A 12526-nucleotide genomic window follows, 5' to 3' on the forward strand; every position below is an offset into this window, starting at 1 on the left:
TTTTTTTTTGTGAGATAATGAAAAACTGAGTGTCAAATTTGAAAGAACATAATATTTAAATGACAAAATCATCTTTGATCAAAATCGGTTCAGAGACGGCTGAAATATAACGATTTCCAATACTTGTGTACCACCACAAATATTAGATATTTTGAAAAATTTGAAAAAACCGTTGAAAACAATGAAATAACGTCTTTTACGTCGTATTTCAGCAAATGCCGATGTTGGCTTTTTTGTTGGTTTTTTCTTGTTGCTTATATTACGCGCAACCAGCCGGCCCATGTATTGTTATTTTTTAATCAAATAATTATTTAACGGTCACCGTGTTTTTTTTAAAAGTGGAGCTGAATTGGTATGCTCGTATTGACTAAATTTCACACATTTTGGGGTCTAAAATTACCTTCGTATCAATTTTAGGTTCTAAAAGGGCACTAGAAGAAATGTCATAGATAAGAATAAGAGCAATAACCATGCACTTTGAATGAATTCGCAGTCTGAAAACAGAACTCAACTATCCCTTTAAGAGGACACCAAATTGTCCTCCTAATGACAATGTCTACTTAATTTTTTTTTCACTCCAAATGTCTCTCTAATGACGCCTTCAGTTAAAGGCGTCATTAGAGAGACATTTAGAGTGAAACATTTTGGAGTGAAAAAATACCGTCATAAATGACAGTAATGAGGATTAATGCCCCACAAAAGGGCACTAATATGGCACATCGACACGTTTTTTATCCTGGGGCCTCACAGTTACGAGGCCATTGCTATGCCACTGAACCATTACTGTACGCAGCGGGGGCTATAGGGTAGGGGGCAGTTACAAATAAAGTTACAAATAAAAAAAAACAAAGAAAATGCAATAAATTTTCAATAATTCATTGAATTTCCCCCGGTCCCCAACAGAAAAAAAAATTCTGTGTGCCCATGCCTTGAGCCATAATGCATGGTCGTACAGAGGATGTTTTTATGTTGGGGGCCGGGGTAAAATGGAATAGGCCTATTTTTAATACAGAAAATATAACCAAACCTAACCAAACCAACATTTTTTGATTAGATAATTAAAAAAACCGAGGGAAAAATATATCAATGTGTGAAACATTTTATTGCATGGGTGAAAAGGTTCGTAATGACTACACTTCTAGTTAGCCAGTAGGGATATAGGCAGATGGGAGACGAAACTGTGGTAGACAGGGAGATAGTGAGAGAATAAGAATGAGAATGAGAGAGAGAGAGAGAGAGAGAGAGAGGGGGGGGGGTTGAAAGTGAGATTTAAACTATATGGGAGGCAGGCAACATAGTTTAAGAAATAGAAGGAGAACGAGAGAACGATGAGAATGAGAGGGGAAGGGAGTAAGGAATGGAGATCGAGAGAGATCGAGAGAGAGAGAGAGAGAGAGAGGAAGGGAGAGAGAGAGAGAGGAAGAGAGAGAGAGAGAGAGAGAGAATGAGGGAGGGGTGTACTAGTCTTGCTGAAAGTCACATGCACCGTAGGCCTATACATTACTGTGCACAAACGTTTGGCATAAAAGTTTGGTCCAATCACTTCAGCTATTTCTTGTCATATTTCACTAACATAAAAAGAATGAAAAAGCTAACAAAATCGTTTTCACCCTTCCCAATTCTGAATAACCTGTCTTCTTTTTTTTCCCTTCTTCTTTTACTATAAACCCTCCCTATTTAGAAGACATTGTCCTAATACGTTACCCAAATAAACCCAAATAAACAGGGTCCCAACAGTAATATGGGAGAAAAAAATAAGATGTATATTTTCATTATTGTTTTTCCCTTGTGTAATCGATGTGTACTTTTTATAGTCTTGCCAAACATTTCAAGGACCCTAGCTCTCAGGGCACTACCTCCCCTACACTCCCCACCGATTAAAATATTTGAACGTTAAATATCTTCCTTCATACAAAGACATGTTCGCCACGTCTTTTACCCGAACGTCAAGTTTTCAATCTAAATTTTTTGGAGGATATTTTCAGGAATGAAAAATGTAACTTTGTCAGAGAAAGGCTTTGAAGAAACGAGAAGGATATTATTCCCATTATATTTCGCTGTATGAAATTGCGGTAATGTGAATTTTGAGGGCATGGACTAATGTTCACAGAGGTTTACAAAGCTGTAGAGACCATGAATAGATTCAAGGGCATTAATGGTTCTGAAATTAAGGTGCTTTTACATGACCTTAGAAACAATGTGAGCACAAATAAGGTCAAGACGCATAGATAAGTCCTTTAAAGGCCCACTGCACTACATGTAGCTACTTGCGCCCTCTATATAACAAACAATGCCTAATCGGTGACCATTGGTCCCCCATGATCCTCTTTTTCTTATGTTAACTGAGAGCTGAGTTGATGAGATAACCACCTGTCCAGTGACCTTGCAGGGCAGTCTAAGCCCTCCTATAAACTACGGCAGATAAGCTTTAAGAATGAGTTTTCTCCCCCTCGAGCTTCTCAATTAAATGATGCGAAATAAGAATTTTATGAAATTTGAGGCTCAAGAATTTGGTGGAGCTTTGCTTCCTTTTTGCCCTCTCAAACCCTTCACGAGGCGATTCTTTTTTTTTTGGTTTGGGGGGGGGGGGGGGGGGGGGGAGTGACATGCACATTCATTGGAGAGAAACAACTCGGCCCCTATAAAACATGGGAAAAAGAGGTTCTTGAGAATGGTTGTAATTCTGACTTGAAACTGCGTAAATTATGACTTATATGAAATTTGAAGAAATAGCCGGCCGGGAGTACCAAAACATAAATTCAGACCTCGCATAAATTTGCAGGGATATGTGTGCTTTTGACATTCCAAATAAAATGTCGACGGTCATTGGTAAACACGCGAAGACGATTCTTTTTAAGAATGCTTATTTCCCCCTAGAATATCTTTTGAATTGATGTGAAACGGACGAAAATTTAAGTTCAAGACATGAACAAACATAAAAGAGACTCCAGAAAGCGATGAGACTGTGCATTCATTTGCAGTAATATGCATGGTTTCTATTGAACTTTGAAACAGATTAGCCTCCCATAGAAAGTCGAAATGCCCGTTTGTTGTCATTGCTTCGAAGCATTAATAGAAATCAATCGCGCGTCAGAATTTGGAATAATAACAATAACGAGGAAATAGCAAGCACATAATTCTAGATACTCGAAGATCTGGTATACCAGGATTTTCTTCAATTAATCGTAACAAGATGAAGGAACCTGACAAACTTAAAATGATTGGTTTTCTTCTGTTTATGCATGTGATGACAACCGCAAATGCTGTTGGTGAGTTACATTTAATATTTTCGTTTGTAAAGTATGGTACAAAGCTTATCAATCTTGCAATTCTTAAGGGGGATTACAAAGCACTGGTACATGGTTTGCCCATGTGTATTATTAATAGGTGCGTATGTACACAGTAACTTCTTCATATTGTGTTGCAGCATACCCAGGATACCAGATCACCGTTTAGTACAGTCTTATGGTCTCTTTCTTTTAAAATTCACGTGTTGTTCTTGTTTTTAATCAGATGAAGATGAAGCCTATTACTTTTTATTTAAGTTAAATACAATTGTATTTACAAGGGAGGGCGAGGCAGAAGAAGACACAATATGATGTTTTTAAAAAGTCTAACATAAATTTGTCAATTATTACAGTTGGCAAGTGAAAATCTGAAAAATAAAAACTATAAGCGATTTAAAGAAATAAAACATATGTATTTTACAATAATTATATTCGTTTCAACTGAACTGTTTTTCATCCTCCCCAGATTAATGGGGTAGAAAACTTTGCCATAAATAATGTTCTAATGCTCAGTCACATACATGGGACTAACCCGAAACTTACGACCAACCGAACAAACTACCTGTGCATGTATATCATTACCTTATCTAATTGATAGCAGGGGTCCTTATGCACAATCAATACCTTTTCTTTATCCCAGCTGTTAGAAATGCCTCAAGTATCTAGTTCCCATTGTCGATGGTGTCCCACTGGGTTAAAAAGGGTCTTTTTGCAGCCCGTTTGGATACCTGTTGAAATCCCATAATTTGCATATGTATCGAACTGAACATCATGAAAGAATGTATGAAATTGATAACTATTCTGATTTAGGCATTTAGTGTTGTGGTTCGATTTACGTAGTTCCACAAAACTTATACACAGTGGTAAAATTTGCCCTAAAAATCGTGCGTCTTTTCCCTACTTTGTTTTTCAAATAGTAGAAATGATAACATTCTACATTGTTTTGCTAAAATATGTCGATAATACCGAAATCTTTGTTCTTATATACAAAGTTTTACATATGATAGCAAAATGGTACCCGTACGACCAGCAAAATAAAGATCTCTCTCTCTCTCAGGTTAAGAAAAAGAGCGGCTTTCATGCATATACTGAGTCCCATTGACTATTGTGTGCGAAATATCATCTAGACTTCTATATATAAGGGGCAGTACTGTTGAGATAATCAGATACCAATATGATTGGCATGTTTAAACATACAGTAATGCTTGAAATTAAATTATACCTTTACTTCATTTTGTATACGACATCATAGTTTTTGACCATTTCATTAGTCTAAGATGGGAATATATTTTCATTGGGATCAGACACAGCTTGAAACTGGCAATTAGAGATATATAGTTGTATGGGTCCAGGGAATATGCATTATTGGACTATTTGATGATTCCTACATGTATGCTATTCATCAGATAGTAAAAAAAGAAGAAAAGAAACACAACTGACTTGTGTGCTGTGGTAATAATTGATTGGCACAAAATTCACGTTGTATGATTTGAATTTTCATTGCTAATACACCACCTCCTTGCCTGAAAATAAGATGACCAACTACTGGATATTTCAAAATTTTCGGGCCTGCAGCCCCTAGCATTTCCCCCGCAGCCTCTAAAGCAGGTAATTCCCTATAATTGATCCTTATTCTCTACTTAATCTATTGATTAGATGCTCACATAGGAACAAGCAAAACAATATTTGCATTCTTAAAATCTGATCAGTATGTTGTTTTCAATGATGACGCCTATGTATAATCTCCATTATTCTCTTCCAGTATAATTATTTCTTTGTTGCCGGTAAAAATAAAATGCAAACTATCATGGATTCCTAATTGTATTAAGAGTTCCATTCCCAAATTTGAATGAATAAATATTATAACATATTTTGAAATACTTTGAGCAGGTCGAACCTCCACCTCTCCCTCATTAATGCCCCCCTTTTTTTTGCTTCCGCTCTCTCTTTTTCTCTTTCTCTCTCTCTCTCTCTCTCTCTCTCTTTCTCGCTCTCTCTCTCTCTCTTTCCCTTTCTCTCTCTTTCTCTCTCTCTCTCTCTCCGGCTCCTAACCATTCCCGTCTTTCCCTTCCTCTATTATTACCCTCTTGAATTCCCTAGCTCTTCTTCATCCCTCTGTCCATACCTCACCTGCCTCCCCTGTGTTCTATCTCAAACTATTGCCCCCTCCCCTCTTCCTCTTACCCTTTCTCTGTCTATCTCTTTCTCTTTGTCTCCTATTCTCATCCTCTTTCACCGCGGTAACCCCGCCCCCATATGTTTTCTTGTCAATCAGTCATGATTAAATCATAAATCCAGACAAACGTTTGTGTGGATGTTTTGACTGTTCATGAGAGTATGATTTGCATATGATAGCTAGCGTACATCGAAGAACCTTGTGAAAATAATTAATCATTGAGTGCAGGAACGTCTCACGGATATTACTGGGAATTATGTTGTCTGGTTCTCTTTCCCCTCAAAACAAGTTTCACTTCAATTGGAGAAGTCTCTATATGTGTAAATATCAATGTTTATGAAAAGAGGCATTACATATTTAAAACGGTTCTGGTAATGAGAAATCGAATTCCATAATTCAGAGCACACATGACTACACTGAGGTCCGAATCCACAAAGGAGATTTAATCTTAACCAATGTCTACGTATAGCTTTTTTTAAGCTGAGGCAAAGGAAGTACAGCTAAGAAAATCAAGCTGTTTTTTCCAGCCTCAACCTCAGTGGATATGTTTTCAAGTCATTTTTCGAGGGCCTGTTAAAATCGTCTGTCTTTTAGAGCAACCAAGCACGTTATGCTATGTGTTGTGGCTCTTACTCGGTTTTTGCACGCCAGCCCACAGCCTATACAGAAATGGTATTGTTTGAATGTCTACAAAACCCTATTCTTTACAACATCAGGGCCCCTATTTGACGAAACTTGTTATCAATAACAAATGCTAAAATCTTATGACAAATTAGCTGTCAGCCAATCAGATACCCCTATTTCAATAGCTTGTAACAGTTATTGTAGCTTGTAACTGATAACTCTATTTCATGAAACAGGGCCCTTGTCTAGCAGCAATGCGGGGTATTTCACAAAAGCTGTTTCTGATCCCCTTGAGTAGATAAATAGATCAAGTCAATACCCTTTTCCCGGCCCGCAGCACATGATTTACCCTCAATGGTTAAGTACAAAGAGTCCTTTGCGAATGAAAAAAAAAAAAAAAAAAAAAAAAAAATCAAATTTGATGGATGTATAGAGCGAAGAGCCCAAAGTAAGAAAAGAGGGGGTTTACCTGCCACTACCTAACAAACTAAGCAAACCTTGTTTATTCAAAAGATTATTTTTCTTCATAATACACAATATTTCGGAGCTTTTTTTTGTTTTTGTTGTAGCGGTCACCCCTAAATCCGAGGGGGCGTCCAAAAAACAGCCCTTTTGACGAAAAATAGGATTTAGTAAATTATATTTTCAGGAAACCTTGAACACGCCTCTACGACTGATTAAAAAATGCGTACATCTGTGTCGCAAGTGTCGCTAGTGTCACTTGGCATGCTGGAAAACAAGGGCATGTCGGTAACAATTTAAGCGCACTACAAGACAACTCATAATGAATGCATTGAACTTTTAATGTATATTATCATTCTTCTTAAATTCCGAATATATACTGCCTTTGACGTACGAGTCCGATAGTGATAATATTGGGTTCTTGTATAGCGGTCAGACTTCACAGATTATTAAACTGACTTTGGCATGGCTGCCATAACGGCGCTCTAGCATTTGGATGAATTAATAGCTGCCAGGTGCCCATTTACATCACCTGGGTTGAGTGTGGCAAACGTAGATCAATGTCTTGCCAAAGGATATTAGTGATGCGGCGGGACTCGAACCGTGGACCCTGTGATCCACAGTCCGGTGACGTATCCAGTCGACAACGACATCTCTACAGCTGAAAAGTGACTCCATTGGATACTTTACGTCACACCGCCAACCCAAATACCAAACCGACACCGAATGGTATCGTTGGTGTGACTATGGTATTTTAAAAATAATCATTTGATTTACACGCTAATGTCAATGACTATTCTCTATTAAATACAGAACCTCTGAGGACCCGTTTGGTTGGTGGAAGTGGATCCTTTGAAGGGAGAGTTGAGGTTCTCTACCAAGGTGCATGGGGTACAGTGTGTGACGATCTGTGGGGTTTAGATGACGCCCACGTCGTTTGCCACACACTGGGATATCCACGTGCTTCTGCTTATTCCGGCAGCGCAAACTTTGGCCAAGGCACGGGGGAAATTATCCTGGATAATGTGCAGTGCACTGGATCTGAGTTAAACATCGCCTTCTGTGAACACAACGGTTACCTATCTCACAACTGTGGGCATGGTGAAGATGCCGGGGTCACGTGTGATGGCATTGGTAACTGTATACTTTTTTTTTCTTTCGAGGCTGTGTGTGTTTTAGGGTAGGGAGGGGCCGTGGGTGGGGGTGGTATTCCTCACAAAAATGTACCATGGTAACCATGGTACTTTTGTCCAAATTACCATCCACCATGGTAACCATGGTTATCATGGTACCAAAACAATGAAATACATTGGGTCATGTTAAATTAGGGTGGAAATCTCTCCATTCAAGACGTAAATTGCATTTAAATATAATGGTCTATAAATCCCTGATCAATTTGGCTCGTCCTTATTTAGAGGAGTCCTTCAAATACTGTAACTATCCATATTCTCTACGATCGCAAGGAAATATTAAACTTCCCAAACCAAAGAGTGAATGCTGCCGTAAAATGTTTGTGTATAAAGGCTCACGTGAGTACAATGACCTACCGTTAACTATTAAGCTATCCAACAATTTAAAAAACTTTTAAATTTAAGAAATCAGTTTTGCTCTGATCTGTAATGGAACATGCTTGGATGGAGGAGGGGGGGGGGGTTGGGGGTGTTTATGCTTCTCTTATCTGTTTTAGGTTATATTATGTATTCAAAGTATATAATTTTATGTTGTATTGTATGTTGTATAATAAGTGTTGGTATCTTAATTCCTGGACCCCAGGGAAGAACAGTTTTGTTATACTAACAAAGCTGAATGGGTTATCCAGCCATTTACTAAACTATTGATTTTACTATGTACATGCATTTACTTTGTATTGTTTTTAATATTGTGATATGGAAAATAAATACCAATACCAACTACTAGATATTTCAAAACTTTCGGGCCGCCTCCAAGCAGATAACTCCCTATAATTGTTCCTTATTATTTTCTCTACTTTATCTGTTGATTAGATGCTCACATAGAAACATGCAAAACGATATTTTCATTCTTAATAACTGATCAGTATGTTGTTTTCAATGATGACTCCTATGTATGATACCCATTATTCTCTTTCAGTACTGATAATTATTTCTTTGTTGCCGGTAAAAAATTAAAAAGCAAACTATCATGCATTCCTAATTGTATTAGAAGTTCCATTCGCAAATATGAATTTAAAATAATTATAAAATATTTGAAATACTTTGAGCAGATCGAACCCCCTGCACCTCCCCCTCATTGATGCCCCCCTTTTTTTTGCTTCTGCTCTCCCTTTTTCTCTTTCTCTTTCTCTCTCTTTCTCTCTCTCTCTCTCTTTCTCTCTCTCTCTCTCTCTCTATTTCTTCTCTCTCTCTCTCTCTCTCTCTCTCACTCTCTCACTTTCTTTTCTCTTTCCACCCTTGTCATCCTTATGGTGCGCTGAATTTCTTCTCTTTATGTCTTGTTTCTCTTTTCTATCTTGATGCCCCATTTCTACCACCCCTGTCTCTCTCTCTCTCTCCCTCTCTCTCTATTTTACCCCTATTATCCACATATTCCCTTTTCTCTATTATTCCTTCTCTATTTCAATATCCCTGTTTTTCTCCTACCAACTATAGTCCTGTCTCTCAGTTCATTTTTACTATCTATCTTCCTCACTCTACATAGGGGAAACTCACATCTCCCTGCTGTATTTATACAACCTTAAGTTTCTCCTTACCCATCTGCTCTCCCTCACTACATGCCCCTCTCTCTATCTCTTTGCTCTGTCACTCGCTTCTTCCTTGCATTTAGCTCTCTCTCTCTCTTTCTCTCTTCAGTCCCTAACCATTCCCGTCTCTCCCTTCCTCTTTTATCACCCTCTTAAATTCCTTAGCTCTTCTTCATCCTTCTGTCCTTACCTCCCCTGCCTCCCCTGTGTTCTATCTCCAACTATTGCCCCTCCCCCTCTTCCTGTTACCCCTGTCTCTGTCCATCTCTTTCTCTTTTCCCCATTGTATTTCCTCTTTGTTTATCTCCGTCCACCCTTCTTCTTTTACGTTCTCTTTATTGCCCTCCCTATCCCTTTCCCATTCTCATCCTCTTTCACCGCGGTAACCCCGCCCCCATATCTGTTCTTGTCAATCAGTCATGATTAAATCATAAATCCAGACAAACGTTTGTGTGGATGTTTTGACTGTCCATGAGAGTATGATTTGCATATGATATCTAGCGTATATCGAAGAATCTTGTGAAAATAATTAATCATTGAGTGCCGGAACGTTTCAGGGATATTATTGGGAATTATGTTGTCTACTTCTCTCTTCCCTCAAATTCTTTTTTCCACTTCAATAGGAGAACTCTTTCTGAAGTACGTGTAAATATTAATGCTTATAAAAGAGGCATTACATATTTAAAACGGTTCTGGAAAGAGAAGTCGAATTCCATAATTCAGAGCACACATGACTACACTGAGGTCCGAATCCACAAAGGAGATTTAATCTAAACCAATGTCTACGTATAGTTTTTTTAAGCTGAGGAAAAGGAAGTACAGCTAAGAAAATCAAGCTGTTCTTTCCAGCCTCAACCTCAGTGAATATGTTTTCAAGTCATTTTTCGAGGGCCTGTTAAAATCGTGTGTCTTTTAGAGCACGTTATGCTATGTGTTGTGGCTCTTACTCGGTTTTTGCATGGACTTACTAAGTAAGTCCATGGTTTTTGCATGCTAGCCCACAGAGCTAGATATAGTAACATTTGCTGTTTTGTTGCTTTTCCGATCCGAAATGCGTATCGTTTGGAGTTCGCCTCTTGTCCCATTAATGGGTTTTGGTGTGGTTCGCGCACACATTTAATGACTGTGGACTAGCTGTCTGTACTGTAACTCCGGGAAGCGTTATTTTTTTATGCGGCACAGATTGGGGCATGGCGCGTGTTAAACCTATGGGAAGTACGTTCTTTCCCTTCTGAATAGTGTCTGCACGTACTTGACTTAAACTTTGCCTCGGCTTTGTTTCTACTTCTAGGGTAATGGCCTAGATTATAGTTGTTTGCATGCAATCTAGTTTTCTACACATCTGATGTAGTGTGGGACTGTGTGTACTGGACTTTCTGGAAATTATTTCCATGTGTTACATAATAGATTCTAGATCTAGTGTGTGAGTTGATGAAGTCTAACAAAATTTGGCTTGTGCTGTGTAGCTGTGGCAATTTCACAGAATTGGTGATAGATTGATGCTTGATCAATTTTGTTTTGCTTGGTCTGTTGATCAATTGTCGTTGTTTGATCTGTTGTTGTACTATACTCTGTGTTGGTTCACATTCAACATTTTGTTTGTTGGAGTTTTCTTCCAGTCTAGTCGTCAGGACAATTGACCTACTTTGTGAGACTTGTATTACTTACACAGAATAAATTTATACAATGGATGACTTTGATGTTGAAAAGTTTTTGAGTCAGGCATTGACCATTGGCCGGTTACGTCAGCTACGAAATGTTGATTTAACAGCTGTAGGAACAAAGCTATTGGTAAATCTAACTGGTCACAAAAGCAAGGCAGAAATAGTTGATGCAATTACAGCCCATGCAGGACTGAGCGCTGCGACGGCCGCGGCCCGAGCGGACGCGACTACAACTAATGATAATGGTGGTACTAATAACCAAGATAAAGCTACCAGTGACGAGGTTGACCTTGATTTAGCTATGATTGAGCTAGAGGAGAGAAGAGATAAAATAAAGGCTGCCCAGCATGAGAGGGAAATGGAACGAAAGAGGTTGGAATTTGAAATGATGCGTCATAATAACGCGACTTCTCAGGGCAGTCAGTCTGGTGAGAGAGACAAGAGGTCGATGGAAGCTGGGTTCTCTGCTAGGGTTAAGCTTGTTCCGAGATATGATGAAAATGAGTTAGATTCATTCTTTCTTATGTTTGAGAGGGTTGCCAAGAGAATGGAGTGGCCGGAAAATGAATGGGCATTGCTCATCCAACAAGTGATTTCTGGTAAAGCTCAGTCGGTTGTTTCTGCACTGAGTTATGAGCAAGCATTTGATTATTGGACAATGAAGGATGCTATTCTTCATTCATTTGAGTTGATTCCAGAAGCCTATCGTCAGAGGTTTCGCAATCTCAGGAGAGAAACTGGAGAGACCTGTGTAGAGTTTGCTCGTAGAAAAGAGGTTGCCTTCGATCAGTGGATCAGATCTTTGAAAATAGATGCCACATATGATTCTCTTCGAGAGATTATGTTCATTGATGAGCTTAAACGATGTCTGTCTCAAGAGGTATGTAAATGATAATGTAGTTGCTGATGTGCGAAAGGCTGCCATGTTGGCAGATGGGTACGAATTGACACATAAAGGGAGTAGGTCACCACTTCCTAGGCGTTGGAACCCTACCCAGGCTACTAGTAGTTCTAGTTGGAATGGCGACAAATCTAGGTCACCTACTGCTAAGAGGAAGTCCAGTAATACAGGTACAAATCAGGATAGCGGTGTTAGAACTGAAGGCAGACTTTTCTGTGCATACTGTAAGAAAGAGGGCCACCTTAAGACTCAATGTACAAGACTTAAAGAAAAAAAACTTGAACAAGAAATTACACAGCCTAGTGGCTTTGTGCGCCCTGCAGCGGTTGACATGCAAAAACATGAAATGAATGATCACAGTGAAACAAAAAGAAGTGATCAAGTAAGAGATGGTGGACATGATGAGGAGATTGATGAAGGATTTCTAGATTTTGTTTCTTATGGCACGGTTAGGTTCAGTGTTGATGATAAGGAGTTGCCTATCACGATTTTAAGGGATAGTGGTTCTATGAAGACTCTGCTTATTGCTGATGCGTCGTCCTTGGACACAGAGAATTTCACAGGCAAGAAAGTTTTGATTCAAGATGTGAATGATGGCTTCAAACCGGTTCCATTATATAACATCGAGCTTAGCAGTGGATTAGTATCTGGACCAGTGACTGTTGGCATTGTTACTAAGTTGCCTATGAGAGG

Source organism: Strongylocentrotus purpuratus, unplaced genomic scaffold (genome assembly GCF_000002235.5).
Source record: "Strongylocentrotus purpuratus isolate Spur 01 unplaced genomic scaffold, Spur_5.0 spur5_scaffold_13, whole genome shotgun sequence".
Classification (NCBI taxonomy): Eukaryota; Metazoa; Echinodermata; class Echinoidea; order Camarodonta; family Strongylocentrotidae; genus Strongylocentrotus; species Strongylocentrotus purpuratus.